The sequence below is a fragment of the Toxorhynchites rutilus genome, chromosome 3 (genome assembly GCF_029784135.1).
Source record: "Toxorhynchites rutilus septentrionalis strain SRP chromosome 3, ASM2978413v1, whole genome shotgun sequence".
Taxonomy (NCBI): Eukaryota; Metazoa; Arthropoda; class Insecta; order Diptera; family Culicidae; genus Toxorhynchites; species Toxorhynchites rutilus.
Genome location: NC_073746.1, coordinates 195715801 through 195732891, shown reverse-complemented (window position 1 = coordinate 195732891; position 17091 = coordinate 195715801). Strand labels below are relative to the sequence as shown.

Below are 17091 nucleotides of genomic sequence, written 5' to 3'. Positions count from 1 at the left end.
TGAGTGGGTGAAGTTAGTGTGCCCAATTCGAAGACGGGTAAGGACTTGCCTTTCCTTACTATTGAGACGGTCCTCCCAAGGAAGAGTGGAATTTTTAATTTGAAGAAGATGGGTGGGACGGCTGTTTATCCAACCTATGTCCCAGCTTTCACGGACTTGCTGTTTTACCCAGCGGACAATGTCAGACAGGGCATGTCTGGGGGTTCTATCTTGCTGCCCTTGCCGGCCAGTATGTCGGCGGCTGTGTTTCCGCGGATTCCTGAGTGACCAGGAACCCAGCAGAAGGAGATGTTTTTATTTGAAGCAGCCTCTTCTGTTTGCTTAATCCATGGGTGTTTGCTGTTTCCACTCAGAAGATCGTGGAGAATATTGTGGTAGGAAGGAAATCATGGGTGCATTCTTGGGTAGCTATTAAAAGAGCGAAAGCTTCCGCACTGAAGATGGAGCATTGCGGTGGAAGAGAAAAGCTACCAGTGTATCTACTCTCAAAGATTCCACATCCAACTCCATCGGCACTGACTGAACCGTCTGTGTATACCTGGTGATTAATTTGAAAATTGGATGCAACGAGGTTATTGAAGCAGGCTTTGACTTTTGGAGAAGAGTCTCCCGCCCGAACTGCCTTGAGAAGTTCAAGGTTATTGTTCGGCGGTTTGACGTTCCAATTTCTTCCCGTCGCGGATGAACGTTCACATATATCGGGAAGATCTTTGTTCGTGAGATTTTTGAACCATGTTTATTGTAAATTGGTTGAATGGTGTTCAACACCCTGTCCCCTCCACGGCTGAAGGTGCCTATTCCGTAAAGGATTTGGGGGACCAACCAAACATTTACAACATTTAGCAGCGTCTTTCTATGACCAGAGGCTAGGTTGCCTGCGATAATCTTGATGATGTTCAGTTTCTTTCTGGTGGCTATTTTGGTCTTTTGAGAATGTGATAGGAAGTTGAGTTTCTTGTCGAAAGTAACCCCTAGTATTTTCAATGTCCTCATTGTAGGGATCGAGATTTTGTTGAGCTGAAGATAGGTTCTCCTTCTGAGAGCTTTTACGATATGTATGTGTTTGGATTTCTCCGGGGAAATTTTGAAACCTGTTTTTAGAGCCCAGTTTTGGATGGAGTCTAAGGTTTTTTGAAGCCTCTTTCTCTGAATTAAGCCGAAGCAGCTCGTAGAGATAAGAGTGATGTCATCTGCATAGACTATGATCTTTATATGGTCCGGGATAATCTCGAATAGAGATTGCATGGCAATGTTGAAGAGGGTTGGTGAATATATGTGTGCTGAGCCTTGTGGGAAGCCGTTTTCTGGGATTTTTAGAGAAGATTGGTGGTTGTTAATAACGGTTTTGAAAGACCGGTTTTCTAGAAAACTTTTAATGAAGAGACCTAATCTCCCACGAATCCCCCAGTCGAAAAGGCTTTTCAGCACTGGGTACCTCCATGTCCGATCGAAGGCCTTGGATAAATCCAGGGAAACAATATCAATGTGGTGTAATTTTTCAGTTGCGTCGTCTAGGATTTTTTCGATTGCTACAAGGAAATCTTCTGTGCCTTTTCCCGCACGGAATGCGAATTGTCTGGGATCAATCAGCTTATTTGACTCTAGAAAAGTCGTTAAGCGTCGATTGATCATTTTTTCCAAGACTTTCCCAACACAACTTAGAAGAGTGATGGGGCGGAAATTGTCAAGAAGATGGTTGTTCATGTCTGGTTTCGGGATACAGATCATTAAACCCTCTTTCCAGCAACTGGGGAGGGTTCCACTGTCCCAGACTTTGTTGAGGTGCTTCAGAAGTGCTTTTTTTCCCGAGATGGGGTAGATTCTTAAGCATAGGGTAGCTGATGTCATCAGGTCCTGTGGATCCTTGTTTGACTTTGTTCAGTACCCAATCGAGCTCTTTGAGGGAGAGGTTTTTGTTGAAGTCAAATTCCACATCGGTATGAAAATCGATGGGAATTCTTTCGTATTCCGTTTTGTGGGTTAGAAAGGTTTGGTCGTAGTTTTGATTGGAGGAGGCGGATGCAAAGAAATCTCCAAACGCCTCGGCGATGATTTTCCGGTCATTGGTGTATTGACCGTTAATTAGAAGATTATATTCTTTGCTTCTTTTCTTTCCATGAAGCCTGCCAATCTTACTCCATAACTCCTTTGTTGACGCGTTGGGATTAATTTCGCTGACGAATTTAACCCAACTGTTGTGCTGTGTTGATAACAGTCTTAGCTTCTTTGCGAGCCCTTTGGAACTCTGTAAGCAGAGTGGGTCTCAGTGGGCTGTTCGGATGGGCCTTTCTTAATTTGCGTAGGGCCTTACGTCGACCTTTGATCGCTGCCTTCAGCTCAGGCGACCACCATGGGACACATTTCCTGCCAGGGATGCCACTGGTTCTGGGGATATGCACCATTGCAACTTCTAGGGCAACTTTGGAGAATTCCTCGGCTGTCCAATCTCGTTTAGCGGAGAGGCGGTTTTCAATGTCAAACTGATAGCCAGCCCAGTCAGCGTATTCAAATTTCCATCTTGGCCTTGTTGAAAACTCTGGAGAAGTTTGGCCGGAAGGAAGTGAAGATTGGAAAATGATCGCTTCCGCAAGTATCATCGTGGATGTTCCAAGAAAGCTTTGAAGAGAGTTTGTCTGATACTTTAGTGAGATCGATGGCTGAAGTAGTACCAGAATAATGGATTCTGGTGTGTTGGCCGTTGTTAAGAAGGAGAAGAGAATGGTCGGATATGAAATCCTCAATGATGGATCCTTTTCGATCGAAGTATGCACCTCCCCAGGCGTATGAGTGGGCGTTGAAATCACCCATAAGCATGATTGGGGCGGGAAGTTGGGCGAACAGATGGTCCAGTTGTCCGCGTAGAGTGTTCGGATCGGAATCATTAGTGATGTAGATGCTAACGACGGTGATAGGAAAGGGGTGTTTAATGCGCACTACCACTGCCTGAAGATCAGTGGAAATGGGAAGAAGATCATGTGGAGTGCCATCCTTGATTGCGATTGCAACTCCCTGTTTTGAGGGGTTGGGACCCTCTTTGAAATATGTGATGTATTTTGAGATGAAGTGTTTATTGAAATTGTTTGGAGTCATAGTTTCTTGAAGGGCTATGACTGTGGGATTAGAGTTTGAAAAAAGCATTTTCAATTCTAGAATATTTCGTCGGATACTTCTGATGTTCCATTGTATCCCGAATTTCTGTGTTGGAGTGAATGTGTTGGTGTTTTTACTCTAATTCCTAAGTCTTAATTGTGTGTATGTTTGAACTATTCAAAGAGAATTAGTTCGATGGTCCTTTACCCTTGGAAAGAGAAGCTTTCTTTGAGGTATTGGTGTTGTTTTTGTTTGATGTAGAAGTCTTTGGAGTGTTTGTTGTGTTTGTGTTGTTTTTTGTTGAATGTGCGTTGCTGTTGTTGTTATTGTTGTTTTTTGTTTGATGTGTGTTGTTGTTGTTGTTGATGTTTTCTGTTGGGGTTGTATTGTTATTTGTTGTTGGTGTCTGTCTTTGTTCATTCTTAGTTCTTTTCTTGTCCTTGTTTGTTTGGGTCTCATCTTCAGATTTTTGATCTGACTCTGAGGATGATCCTTTAGTTATTTTTCTTTTGTTTTTGTTTTTGTTTGGAACATCAGACGTATCCATAGAAATGACTGATTCGCTTTCGGATTCAGTTGATGAACTACCAGTTGTTGAATCTGTCATGGTTGTATCGAATGTAGTGTCAATTGGGGGGGTGCTTTCGCGGCTAGAAGTGGCCGAAGCGGCCGAGGCGCAGTTACATTTGCAGTTGCAGCTGGGTGCTGGCTTTTGCAAGTTGGATAGTCTGTCTTGCAGAACACTTGCGAATGTTGGAGCATTGTTTTGAAGTTGCAGCTGTTCCTTTGCCTCTTTGTATGAGATTCCATTGTCGATTCTTATTCTGGTGATTTTATTTTCGGTTTGCCATACGGGACAATTCCTACTAGAAGAGGAGTGGTTCCCTTGGCAGTTGACACAAAAAGCTGAAGCATCGCATACTTTGTTTGCGTCTGTTTGTTGTTCCGGATGTTCTTGGCCGCAGTTTCTGCAAAGCGGATTTTCGCGTTTGCATCGCTTGTTCGTATGCCCAAATTTGTAGCACTTGTAGCATTGCATGGGATTGGGATAAAAATTTCTAGTCCCGGCTCGAATGAACCCAAAGTAAATGAAATTGGGAACGACAGTTCCGCGAATGGTCAATATTAAAGTGGCCGTCGGCACAACAATGTTGTTGTCCTTTCTGGTGATGCGTTTGACGCCGATCACACCTTGAGCGGTGAGTTCTTTCACCAGTTCGGATTCAGGACTTCGCGGCAAGTCACAACGCATTTGCGTTGGTTTAAAGTTGGGTGGAAGATCACTTCTACAGGGGTATTATCAATCAGTTTGGTAATCGAAAGTAACTTACCGACTGTATCCTCATCCCTGGTTGTCAAGATGTACTGGAGTTTCTTTTTATCATCTCGCTGTGGTTTGGCGCTGTTGAATTTTTTTACAACTGCCTTGATGGTATTGCTGACTGTGAAGGGGTTTGTTGGAAGCACCTTGTCTCCTGTAGCTCTCAGAAGCAGTATCTGGAGATTACCGTTCGAGGGGTCCGCCCATAGTGGAGCGGTGGCTTCGGTGGGCCTGCCCTCATGGAAATTTGTAGCCCGGCCTCCCGGAGGCCCGGAGCTACTTGAAGCCATGCTTCTGCTTGACTATACCTAGGTTATAGTCAGCAGGTACGGATATAAAATCACTAAAATTCCTTATTGGGGGATATTCACTAAGGGGTATTTTCCCAGAAAATTACACTTTGTTCCAATAAAGCACTTTGAAAAGCCACCAATAGGTGCGGAAAAATTGCAAATTACACTTAATCTAATAATTGCTTCAGTCACTTCACTGTTTGTATGCGTGTTTTTTTTTCTTTTTAGATTTTATTCAATAATTAAGATTCACTACTGGCACTACAATAAAACTGGCAACACTGCCCGAAAGAAAAAAGGGGGCGTGGCGTCGGTGACGCCGAAAAAGCGTGCGCTTTTTCCGGCAAGCCGGTGAGCGCCCGCTCTCCACGGTCGAAGCGAGCTATTGCCTTTTCCCGCTCTCCTTTTGCTGTCACGTCTAAACAATTGCAACAAATCTCCTTCCAAAATCGCCAGGGGGAACGTCCCAGTCCGTTGTCCAGAAACGCCAAAAATCCGAGCTGCTGAAAGAAAAATCGACCTTCTCGGTCGGAGGTTAAAATCAGTATGATGTGTCTCACCACCAGAATATCGCTTAAGTATGCTTTTTGTGTGTGATTGAATCGAGAGAAGGTGTGGTTTACGATGGCAATTTGGAAGGCAAACTAGAGGGGAATGAACTCTCTGAGCTCGGAACTTTCGGCGAATGAGCAATAATCGATTGCGGGCGCATACAATATTGGATACGGAAATATCCTACTGATGGGGAAGAATAATCTTCTGAAGCTATCCTGTTTATTGCGATTTATTGAAAAACCACAAAACCAAATGTATTTGGTCACAGTGTTACATGGATAGAAAACATTCAATTAAACTCTTTCACATGAATATATTTTGAAAATTCCCAAAGGAACTGGCAGATTATTTTCAGTAACGATTAGATATTTCCACATTTTCCTCGATACTGGAAGCCCATCAGTGGTTAATGCCAACTCGATAACCACCTGTTAATAGCACTTGATTGAAACATATTTGGTCACAGTGTTACATGGATAGAAAACATTCAATTAAACTCTTTCACATGAATATATTTTGAAAATTCCTAAAGGAACTGGCAGATTATTTTCAGTAACGATTAGATATTTCCACATTTTCCTCGATACTGGAAGCCCATCAGTGGTTAATGCCAACTCGATAACCACCTGTTAATAGCACTTGATTGAAACATATTTGGTCACAGTGTTACATGGATAGAAAACATTCAATTAAACTCTTTCACATGAATATATTTTGAAAATTCCCAAAGGAACTGGCAGATTATTTTTAGTAACGATTAGATATTTCCACATTTTCCTCGATACTGGAAGCCCATCAGTGGTTAATGCCAACTCGATAACCACCTGTTAATAGCACTTGATTGAAACATATTTGGTCACAGTGTTACATGGATAGAAAACATTCAATTAAACTCTTTCACATGAATATATTTTGAAAATTCCTAAAGGAACTGGCAGATTATTTTCAGTAACGATTAGATATTTCCACATTTTCCTCGATACTGGAAGCCCATCAGTGGTTAATGCCAACTCGATAACCACCTGTTAATAGCACTTGTTTGAAACATATTTGGTCACAGTGTTACATGGATAGAAAACATTCAATTAAACTCTTTCACATGAATATATTTTGAAAATTCCCAAAGGAACTGGCAGATTATTTTCAGTAACGATTAGATATTTCCTCATTTTCCTCGATACTGGAAGCCCACCAGTGGTTAATGCCAACTCGATAACCACCTGTTAATAGCACTTGATTGAAACATATTTGGTCACAGTGTAACATGGATAGAAAACATTCAATTAAACTCTTTCACATGAATATATTTTGAAAATTCCTAGAGGAACTGGCAGATTATTTTCAGTAACGATTAGATATTTCCACATTTTCCTCGATACTGGAAGCCCACCAGTGGTTAATGCCAACTCGATAACCACCTGTTAATAGCCGCGCGTGTATGTGTGTGTAGCGATGTCTTCCCAGGGAACCGTTTGTGGCATCACTCTCCTCCTGATAGATTCCTTTCTGGCCTAGGGTGCACAAACAGGCTCTTGGTGACACCGTTCATCCGCGCTTTCATGATAAATAAAGAGCTTCACCGCAACAGCGACAACATGCTCCAATCGCTGTTCAATTAGAACTGAGTGGATTTCCGAGCGCCGCTCGCTTATATACCGATTGGTGATTTCAATAGCCTGTTTTGAAAGCAATTTTAAGACTATTGAAACAAGTTTTTGGATCAAAAAGTAACAAGTATATAACGCGTAGACATTTTATCTTTCGAATGAAGTGTTTATCATACCATTTAGTTCAGTTGTTTAGGAGCTATTAACGCTCAAAGTCTCGGTCTCCGGCGTAACGCTTTCGTTTTCGAAACTTTGATTTTACACCCCGGTATAGAAATGAAAGACGTAGTCCTACGTCAAAAAAGTGTTCATTCCGTCTGAAAATCAATTCTTATCTTTTACGCTCCCCTAACTCGTAAACGAAACGTTGATGGCGTTGAGCTTCGTTTACGAGTTTAGGTGAGCGTAAAAAATAATGATTGTTTTTCAGGATAAAACCGCGGCAGTCGTACGTTTTTTTCTCTCTGGGTTTGGATCGATTAATCGACGTAAATTATTCGTTCGTTTCGATTCCCACAATCCAATCGACGAAAAAAACATCGACCTAACAACGACCTTAACGCTGTTACCTATTCACGATGACGACGATTAGGTATCGACATCTGGATACGGCATTAGTTTGAATGAGGCAAACTATTCTCTATCATTCGTCTTCCTAAGTTCGAAGCCGCCGGACGCATATATTTCGTGATCGTGTATCGTTGAAGTGATACCGTTATTCTCGTGACTGGTCAAGTGATTGTGCGCAATAACGGGATTCCCTAGATTGTAGCTGGATTGCATTGAAGCGGACACAACAAGCAGGAGGAAGAAGGCCTGCAGCGCGGGCGCTGTGTGCTGTGTGCTGGTGAATTTATCGCCTCTCGTCATCGACACCATTATCGTGCTGTGGTGCGATACACCGGTTCAGCTGCACCGAAGGATTGATACGCGTTGGAGATTATCCGCATTGGTGTGGTGTGCATTATAAGTATCAATAATTTTATTAGGTTAAGTTTATTAGCTTTAGAAAGAAAAAACAAACAAAAAATTGAAAAATTAACTAAAAAGTGTACATCTGCCACTTTAAATGGCAGATGAAGAAGGAACCGTTGACATGGAGATTGAATCCACTGTCTACCCCTCCATATCTACGGGAGCTGGAAAGTCGCTTAAACGCGTTCCCCCCTCGGATGTCTCTTTAGAGGGAGAGTTAAGTCACCTAAACAAGCCCCCCTCAAGAAAATTTGCAAACCTTTCCTCTTCACCCCCTCAATCTCCTGCTCCCGCTTCCGATCAACTCCCGAACTTGCCTCCCAGCCCTACTGTTCCTGATCCCGCTCAACAATCGACCTCGTCCCCCTCAGTTGTTTCCTCTCCTCGTGTCAAGGTCTATCCAGAAGATTCACCTGGATCTGGCCCATGGGTTGTTTTCTTCCGGCCCAAACCAAAAGGAAAATCTCTAAATGTCATTCAAATTTCTAAAGATCTGGCAAGATATTATTCCTCCGTGGTCGAAATTAGAAAGGCTAGACCGAACAAACTGCGTGTTGTCGTGGCTAATCGGAAGCACGCTAACGATATTGTTGTCGACAATCGTTTTGTAATAGAATATCGCGTATATGTGCCCTGCCATAACGTAGAAATTGCGGGGGTGATTACAGAAACGGGTCTGACGAGCGAAATAATAAAAGAGGGAGATGGCAGATTTAAACAGCTCCCTTTGAAGCAAATTAAAATATTGGACTGCCAGCAACTAGGAAAAGTTTCCCAGAATGGGGAAGAAAAAAAATTCACGCCGTCCAACTCGTTTCGAGTAACTTTTGCTGGTTCCGCCCTCCCTGACTACGTTATGGTGGATAAATTAAGGCTTCCAGTGCGACTCTTCGTGCCAAAGCCCATGACTTGCAACAAATGCAAATCAGTTGGTCATACAGCAGATTATTGCGCCAACAAGGAGCGCTGTGCCACTTGCGGAGAGCAACATGAGGGGAAATCCTGCAGTGCGACTGAGCATAAATGTCCATATTGCGGGGGATCCCCACATGAGCTCTCAGCTTGTGAAACTTACAAGAGTCGCTGGGATAAACAGAAGCGCTCTTTGAAGGAACGCTCGAAGCGCACTTTTGCGGAAATTTTGAAGGGCGCTTCTCCACTGGCTCAAGAGCAACAACCAATCAACACACATAATGTTTTCGCTACGTTGCCAGTTGACGAAATAGAAGCGGACACAGCTAGCGGGGGCACAACGGTTATTTCCAAAGGGAATCCCCGGCGCAAAAATGTGACCACTCCCAAAGTTCAAGGACAAGTCCCTCCGGTGATACCCCCTGTTAGCTTGTCTAAAAAATCGAGTGCAGCGGACAAGCAAAATCAGGTTCCCCCTGGTTTCCGTGGGAATAGTTCATCTTCGAACGACCCAGCACTCGAGGGGACATCAAAAACCCCAACTGTCCCTATTTTTCCGTCCAGCTCAACTTCCCAATCGGGATTTATAAAGTTGTCTGACCTTTTGGATCAAATCTTCAAGTGTTTTAATGTTTCCGACTCCATCAGGACCATTGTCATCTCAATGCTTCCAGTATTAAAGACAATTTTGCAACAATTGATGTAACATGGCCCCTCCTTGCAATGATTATCTCTCTTGATGTCTAATTTAAATAGAGAGGTCGGAGATATCACTGTTTTACAGTGGAATTGTCGTAGTCTTACCCCTAAATTGGATACATTCAAATTTCTAATTCATAAAGTCAATTGTGATGTTTTTGCACTGTCCGAAACCTGGCTCTCTTCTCAAAATGATCTCTCTTTCCACGATTTTAATATAATACGCTTGGACCGCGATGACAGATACGGAGGGGTACTATTGGGGATCAATAAGTGTCACTCTTTTTTTAGAATTGACCTTCCACCTATTGGAGGGATCGAAGCTGTTGCCTGTCATGCAAACATCAGAGGCAAAGACCTTTGTATAGTCAGCTTGTATTGGCCTCCGAGATCTGCGGTTAGCCGCAAGCAACTTGTTGACATGTGCTCACTCCTTCCTGAGCCACGATTGATCTTGGGAGACTTCAACTCTCACGGAACTGCCTGGGGGGAACAGTACGACGACAATCGTTCATCGTTGATATATGACCTTTGTAACAGCTTCAATATGACCGTTTTGAACACTGGGGAAACAACACGTGTACCTAAACCTCCTGCTAACCCAAGTGCTCTTGACCTCTCGCTTTGCTCGAATTCACTATCGTTAGATTGCAAGTGGAATGTAATCCAGGATCCCAACGGTAGTGATCACTTGCCAATCGAAATTTCCATCACCATTGGGTCGAATTCTTCTGAATCTATAAACATGGCATATGACCTCACAAGACACATTGACTGGAAAAAATATGCGGACGCGATTGCTCTAGCCATCAATTCCAAAGATGGTTTACCTCCATTGGAGGAGTATAACTTCCTTTCTCGTTTGATCTATGACAGCGCGGTTCGCGCTCAAACGAAACCCATCCCAGGTTCCACTATTCGTCGAAGGCCTCCCAATCCATGGTGGGATAGCCAATGTTCCAAGCTTTATCAGGATAAATCGAATGCATTTAAAGCTTTTCGGAAAAGTGGAACCATTGAGAATTTTCAAACGTATTTATCCCTTGAAAATCAATTTAAAAACTTGATCAAAGGGAAAAAACGTGCTTATTGGCGAAATTTCGTGGGAGGTCTGTCACGAGAAACGTCAATGAAAAAATTATGGAAAGTGGCTCGAAACATGAGAAATCGCTCTTCAACGAATGAAAGCGAGGAATATTCACATCGATGGATTTTAAATTTTGCACGGAAGGTTTGTCCCGATTCCGTTCCTGTACAAAAAATTGTTCGAGATATTTCACAAGATAGGTGCGATCTTGATTCCGAGTTTTCGATGGTAGAATTCTCTCTTGCTCTCCTTTCATGTAACAATTCTGCGCCGGGATCGGATAGAATTAAGTTCAACTTGCTGAAAAACCTCCCTGATGTGGCGAAACATCGCTTGTTGAATTTATTCAATCGGTTTATGGAGCATAATATTGTTCCAGATGATTGGAGACAAGTACGAGTTATAGCTATTCAAAAACCCGGAAAGCCCGCGTCCGACTTCAATTCGTACCGCCCAATAGCAATGCTGTCTTGTATACGGAAATTGTTGGAGAAAATGATCTTGTTTCGCCTTGATCGTTGGGTTGAAACGAATGGCTTACTCTCAGATACACAATATGGGTTCCGCAGGGGCAAGGGGACGAATGATTGTCTTGCGTTGCTTTCTTCAGAAATTCAAATGGCTTACGCCGGAAAAAAACAAATGGCTTCAGTATTCTTGGACATAAAGGGGACCTTTGATTCTGTTTCAATAGAGGTTTTGTCAGACAAATTACACTTTCGGGGTCTGCCGCCTCTATTGAATAATATGTTATATAACTTGCTTTGTGAGAAACATTTGAACTTTTCTCACGGAGATTCGGCAGTAAGTCGGTTCTCTTACATGGGCCTCCCCCAGGGCTCATGTTTAAGCCCCCTTTTGTACAACTTCTATGTAAGCGATATCGACAATTGCCTTACACAAAATTGCAGCCTAAGACAACTTGCAGATGATGGAGTGGTGTCTGTCGTAGGATCAAACGAATCCGACCTGCAAGGACCCTTACAAGATACTTTGAACAATTTTTCAACCTGGGCCATTGGGCTAGGGATCGAATTCTCCACGGAGAAAACAGAGATGGTGGTTTTTTCTAGGAAGCATAGACCAGCAAAACCAAAGCTTCAAATTTTGGGTAAACCGATCACTCATGCTATGTCATTCAAGTATCTTGGGGTATGGTTCGACTCCAAATGTACTTGGGGGGCCCATATTAGGTATCTGAGTAAAAAATGTCAACAAAGAATAAACTTTCTCCGTACAATTACCGGCACCTGGTGGGGAGCCCATCCCGAAGATCTTATAATGTTGTATCGAACAACTATTCTCTCAGTGATGGAGTATGGCAGTTTCTGTTTTCAATCAGCTGCCAAAACACACCTCATTAAACTCGAGCGAATTCAGTATCTTTGTCTCCGTATTGCGTTGGGATGTATGCCCTCAACGCATACCATGAGTCTCGAGGTTTTGGCAGGCCTACTCCCACTAAAAGATCGCTTCAATTTATTATCTCTTCGGTTCCTCATCCGGTGTAAGGTCATGTGTAACCCATTGGTGATCGGAAATTTTGAGCAGCTGATCGAGCTAAATTTTCATTCTGGATTCATGAGCTCATATCATGAATTCGTCTCCATGCAGGTTGATCCTTCTTCGTATATTCCCAACCGTGTTTGTTTTCCTGACTACATCAATTCCTCTGTACATTTTGATCTGTCCATGAAGCAGGATATCCATGGAATTCCAGATTATCATCGATCGGGGATCGTTCCTACGATTTTCGAAGCAAAGTATGGGCGTGTCAATTGTGATAATATGTACTTTACTGATGGGTCCTCTATGAATGAGTCCACAGGATTTGGAGTGTTCAACAATTTTTTTAGCACCTCACACAGTCTTCAGTATCCTTGCTCAGTGTATATTGCTGAATTGGCAGCAATACACTGGGCGCTGGACAGCGTCGCCTCACGACCTGTTGAACACTATTACATTGTAACAGATAGTCTTAGCTCTGTTGAAGCTATCCGTTCAGTGAGGCCGGAAAAGCACTCGCCGTACTTCCTTGAGAGAATACGAGAAATTTTGAGTGCTTTATCCAGACGCTGTTATGTCATTACCTTTGTCTGGGTCCCTTCACATTGCTCAATTCCGGGTAATGAGAGGGCTGACTCATTAGCAAAGGTAGGTGCAATTGAAGGCGAAATTTATCAGCGTCAAATCGCCTTCAATGAATTTTATTCTTTAGTTCGTAAAAATACCATCGTTAACTGGCAACGCAAATGGAACGAAGATGAATTGGGCCGGTGGCTCCACTCAATTATCCCTAAGGTTAGCCTCAAACCATGGTTCAAAAGTCTGGACTTGAGTCGGGACTTTATTCGCACCTTCTCCCGACTCATGTCCAATCACTGTTCGTTAAACGCGCTACTCTTTCGTTTTGATCTTGCCGACAGCAATATCTGTGCCTGCGGCCAAGGTTACCACGACGTCGAACACGTTGTTTGGTCGTGCGAGGAGTATCTTGTTGCCAGATCGAATTTAGAAAACTCTCTTCGGGCTAGAGGAAGGCAGCCCAATGTGCCGGTGAGAGATGTGTTGGCTGGTTTAGACCTTGATTACATGTCCCAAATATATGTCTTCCTAAAAGTTATCGATCTTCGTGTCTGATTATCCTTATATCCTTATATTCTCCTTTTCCTTTTTCTTCGCGAGAAATCAAATCCCTTCTTATTAACAATAGAATAAGGTGAACTGTAAAAACATTTTAGATATAAGATAGGCTTAAGAATTGAGTGTAATGAATGTGAGTGTGAATGTGAGAGTGAACATTGTCAACATATCCTTTTATCCCTTCCTTTTCCTGAAGAAAATATGTCACCCTTCTAAACTCGAGTAGACCGCGAGTAATCGGTTTTCTACACCATTAACATTAGAATTAAGGAAAAATGTTTATATATACTTGTAACAATACAGTCAGGAGTTTGGCTCCTTTAAACTTATGTAACTGAGCCTGTAAAAATAAACGATTTAATAAAAAAAAAAAAAAAACTATTCTCTATCATATTAGTCGGCCCGAATCAGTTTTTATTTGCTAAAATTTGTATGAAATTTTTTTCTTGGCATAATTTTTTCAACTTAAAGTACGTTGTCATGACCCTAAATTGAATTATTTTTTATAGACGTTCAGATATTCTCAAAAAAACTTGTCATTATAATATAAAATTATCTTCAAACATATTTTTTATGACGTTTTTTCACCACTTGCAGGCAATGGTGATTTTCACTTACATAGAGTACTAATTTGATTAAGGAAAAATCATGTTCATTCATAATTTTCATTTTAAAAGTGTATTTATTCCTTCTGCAAATCCATACTGTCATGCCTATTCCCCAATATCGTCAACGCGGATAGTTCGTTAGTCGAAATACTGAATAATTAAACAAACCAAATGGCATCACTGGTGGTTCTTTTTTCCACTCCGCTAAACTGTCATCTCAAACAAAAACAAATGGATCATACAACTGGTGAGTATGAAATATATTTCGGCTTTTTAATTATTAATTATTTTATCTTGTCTTATCAGCTATGAATACATTCGACTCGTTTGCTTCCATCAATCGGTAAGGTAGAAAGATGATTTCTCCCATCACCACAGTGCGGATTTCCACTTCTATCACAGCAGCCAACAACATCCGTTTTCCTGCAGCAGTAACCTACAACCCCTGTTGGCAATGCCGGGGGACAGCATTAACAGCAGCAGCAGCAGAATTTGACCATGGTATGGTATTGCGGAGAACTTTCCTCATTAGAGGTTCCGTGCTTCGCGCACATTCAAAAATCCTCTTCAGACACGAAAACTCAACAAGGAGGTATTTATCAACTTGCTCAGCTGAATTACCACCCCGGAAGAACCCGAATGCACTGATTCCGTTGTATAGTAGAATGAAAATAGGTGAGGTAAGCGAACGTAATCGCATGATATTTTAATGTTCGCATTTTTATCCGGATCATACAACTGGTGTGTAGGGAATTCATTTCTGCTTTTCACTTACTAATCATTTTATTTTGTTTCAGCTATGAATACATCCGACTCAATCAATCGGCGAGTGAGAAAGATGATTTCCCTCATCACCACATTGCTTATTTCCACTTCTGTCACACCAGCCAACAGCATCAGCTTTCCCGCAGCAGTATCCTTTAAGTCCAGGGTGCTATTCCGGGGAACAGCATCAACAGTAACAGCAGGTCCTGGCCATCGATAGTATTTCGAGCAATTTTCCCCATCGGAGATCCCGTGCTTCACGCACATTGAAGAATCCTCCTCAGCCACATATCTGTGTCATCAAGGGCAAGGAGGTATTCATCAATGTACTCAGTCGGATTTGAATCGTCAATCCAGACAACCCGGATGCACCGATTCCATTATATACCTTATTTTTATTATACATGGATTTTTATTATTTTTTTTTCAATAAAATGATTAAAATCGATCAATGTATTTCCTTTTCATTTTCAATAACAAACCAATACAAACAAGCAGCAAGCAGTGCTGAAAGCAGCGCTGCAAGCAGGTCGACGCCTTGCACATGTTGGCGAAAAAGTGGCGTCAAGTTGTTCGATGAATGCATATGAAAGGTCGATAACTCGATTGCAAGGTGGCAGCATTTGAGGTCGATTGTTGACATTTCATCGACCCGATCTTGGCAGGCAAAACGGAATGTGGGCAGGGTTGCCAACTATAATTTGAAAAAATCAGGAAGAATGAAAATAAAAATCAGGATACATCAGGATAGCTCATTTTGGGTTGTTCGAGAAGTTAATGTCGATTTTTGGGAAAACAAAAACATCATTTTTAATCGAAGCATTATAATTTGATTTTATATCCATAGTTCTGTTTCACAATTTTTCGCCATCTTTCACACAACTTAAATATTCTATTCTCCCAGAACATGTTTGCTTCCTCGTCGAAAACTGCTGCGAGCCATACATGTGAGAAACAGGATGCTTGGTAGCTCATAATACTCATAATACAATAATAATACCATAGACCCAGTTTATTCTACTTTGAATCAGACGAACAAATTACATATAAAATCTTTTTACATTGACTGAGAATTCAAAAATTTTCTTTTGAGTAATTTTACACTCTCTAACGTACTCCTACATAAATAACTCTGGGGATACATTATCCTCAATAAAGCAATGTTGTTCCTCAAACTTAATCTCGTTGTAATTTTATAATTTCGTCAGACAATCTGGTTTCATGAATTTTTCTAGCACTGTTTTAGAAAGCCACGAAACATTAGAGGGTAGAGATAAAAAAGGATAAGTACAAAGTTTAAATTAATGTAAGATGTATACAAGTGCGAACTGGAGAACTATCATGACAGAAAACTTGGCATGGAAACCAGTATATTTATTACGAATAATCTAAAGAGTACAAAAATCAGGGAAAATCAGGATCATTTTAGAAAAATCAGGATAAATTGAGTGTTCGTCAGGATATCAGGGAGCGTGCTAAAAAGTCTGGGAAATCCTGAAAAATCAGGATGGTTGGCATCTCTGAATGTGGGTTATTGGTTGCGCAGGATTCGTTCGACTAATAATCGATTTCTCTAAGAAGTATTCGATTAATCGATTAATCGAACGATTATCGAGGATCACTACGGGGGAGTCTCACTCGTGCAATCGTCGGATACCAGGGGTTAGACATCAATTGAATAGTTAGTGAAGTTCTTTACGTCCCCGGATTGCGGTACAATTTATTTTCAATCCAACGCATTGGACAGTTGGGAATGAAAGTAGTGTTCGCGAAAAACAGTGCCGAGATTCTACGAAACGGAGAGGTCATTTGCACGGGGAAACGGAACGACAAGTTATATGTACTGAACGCGTACGTGTCGCGAGTGAAAGAGCCAGCTGCACTAGTGTCTCAAAGCGCCATGAGCAACGAAGAGCTATGGCACAGGCGTTTCGGCCACATCGGAAAAAGTGGACTTGTGAAGATGGTGGACACTGAAATGGTGAACGGTCTAATTTTGAAGAAAAGCGAATTAGCTGAACGAGTGGTTTGTGAGCCCTGTCTCAAAGGGAAACAGACGAGGAAGCCTTTCATGGAGATGGCGTTGCCTCGAAGTGGTCGTCCCCTCGAGTTGATTCATAGCGACGTGTGCGGACCGATGACACCTGCTGCATGGAATGGCAAGAAATATTTCGTATCTTTCATTGATGACTATTCACATTTTACCGCTGTATACATACTGAGTACGAAAGATGAAGTGCTTGAGGCCTTCGAAACGTACGCTGCGATGGCAGAATCACATTTCGACAGTCGCATATCTCGCCTGCGCTGTGATAATGGTGGTGAGTATGTGGGAAGAAAATTTCGTGATTTTTGCCGTATAAAAGGGATTCAGCTTGAGTATACTGTTCCATACACACCACAGCAGAATGGTGTGAGCGAAAGGCTCAACCGCACAATAATGGACAAGGCAAGAGCCATGATTGAAGATGCTGGGTTGTCGAAAGTATTGTGGTGTGAGGCGGTTTTTGCGGCGGTTTATGTTATAAACAGGAGT

The 17091-nt window shown here is 42.0% G+C and overlaps 1 long non-coding RNA gene across 1 annotated transcript; it reads left to right on the top strand.

The window, feature by feature from the left end:
• The first annotated feature begins 13880 nt into the window (after positions 1 to 13880).
• LOC129779538 (uncharacterized) lies at positions 13881 to 15003 on the top strand. The gene is made up of 3 exons (XR_008743690.1): positions 13881 to 14037; positions 14097 to 14531; positions 14588 to 15003. It is a non-coding gene; the product is annotated as an uncharacterized LOC129779538 (long non-coding RNA).
• The last annotated feature ends 2088 nt before the right edge of the window (positions 15004 to 17091 follow it).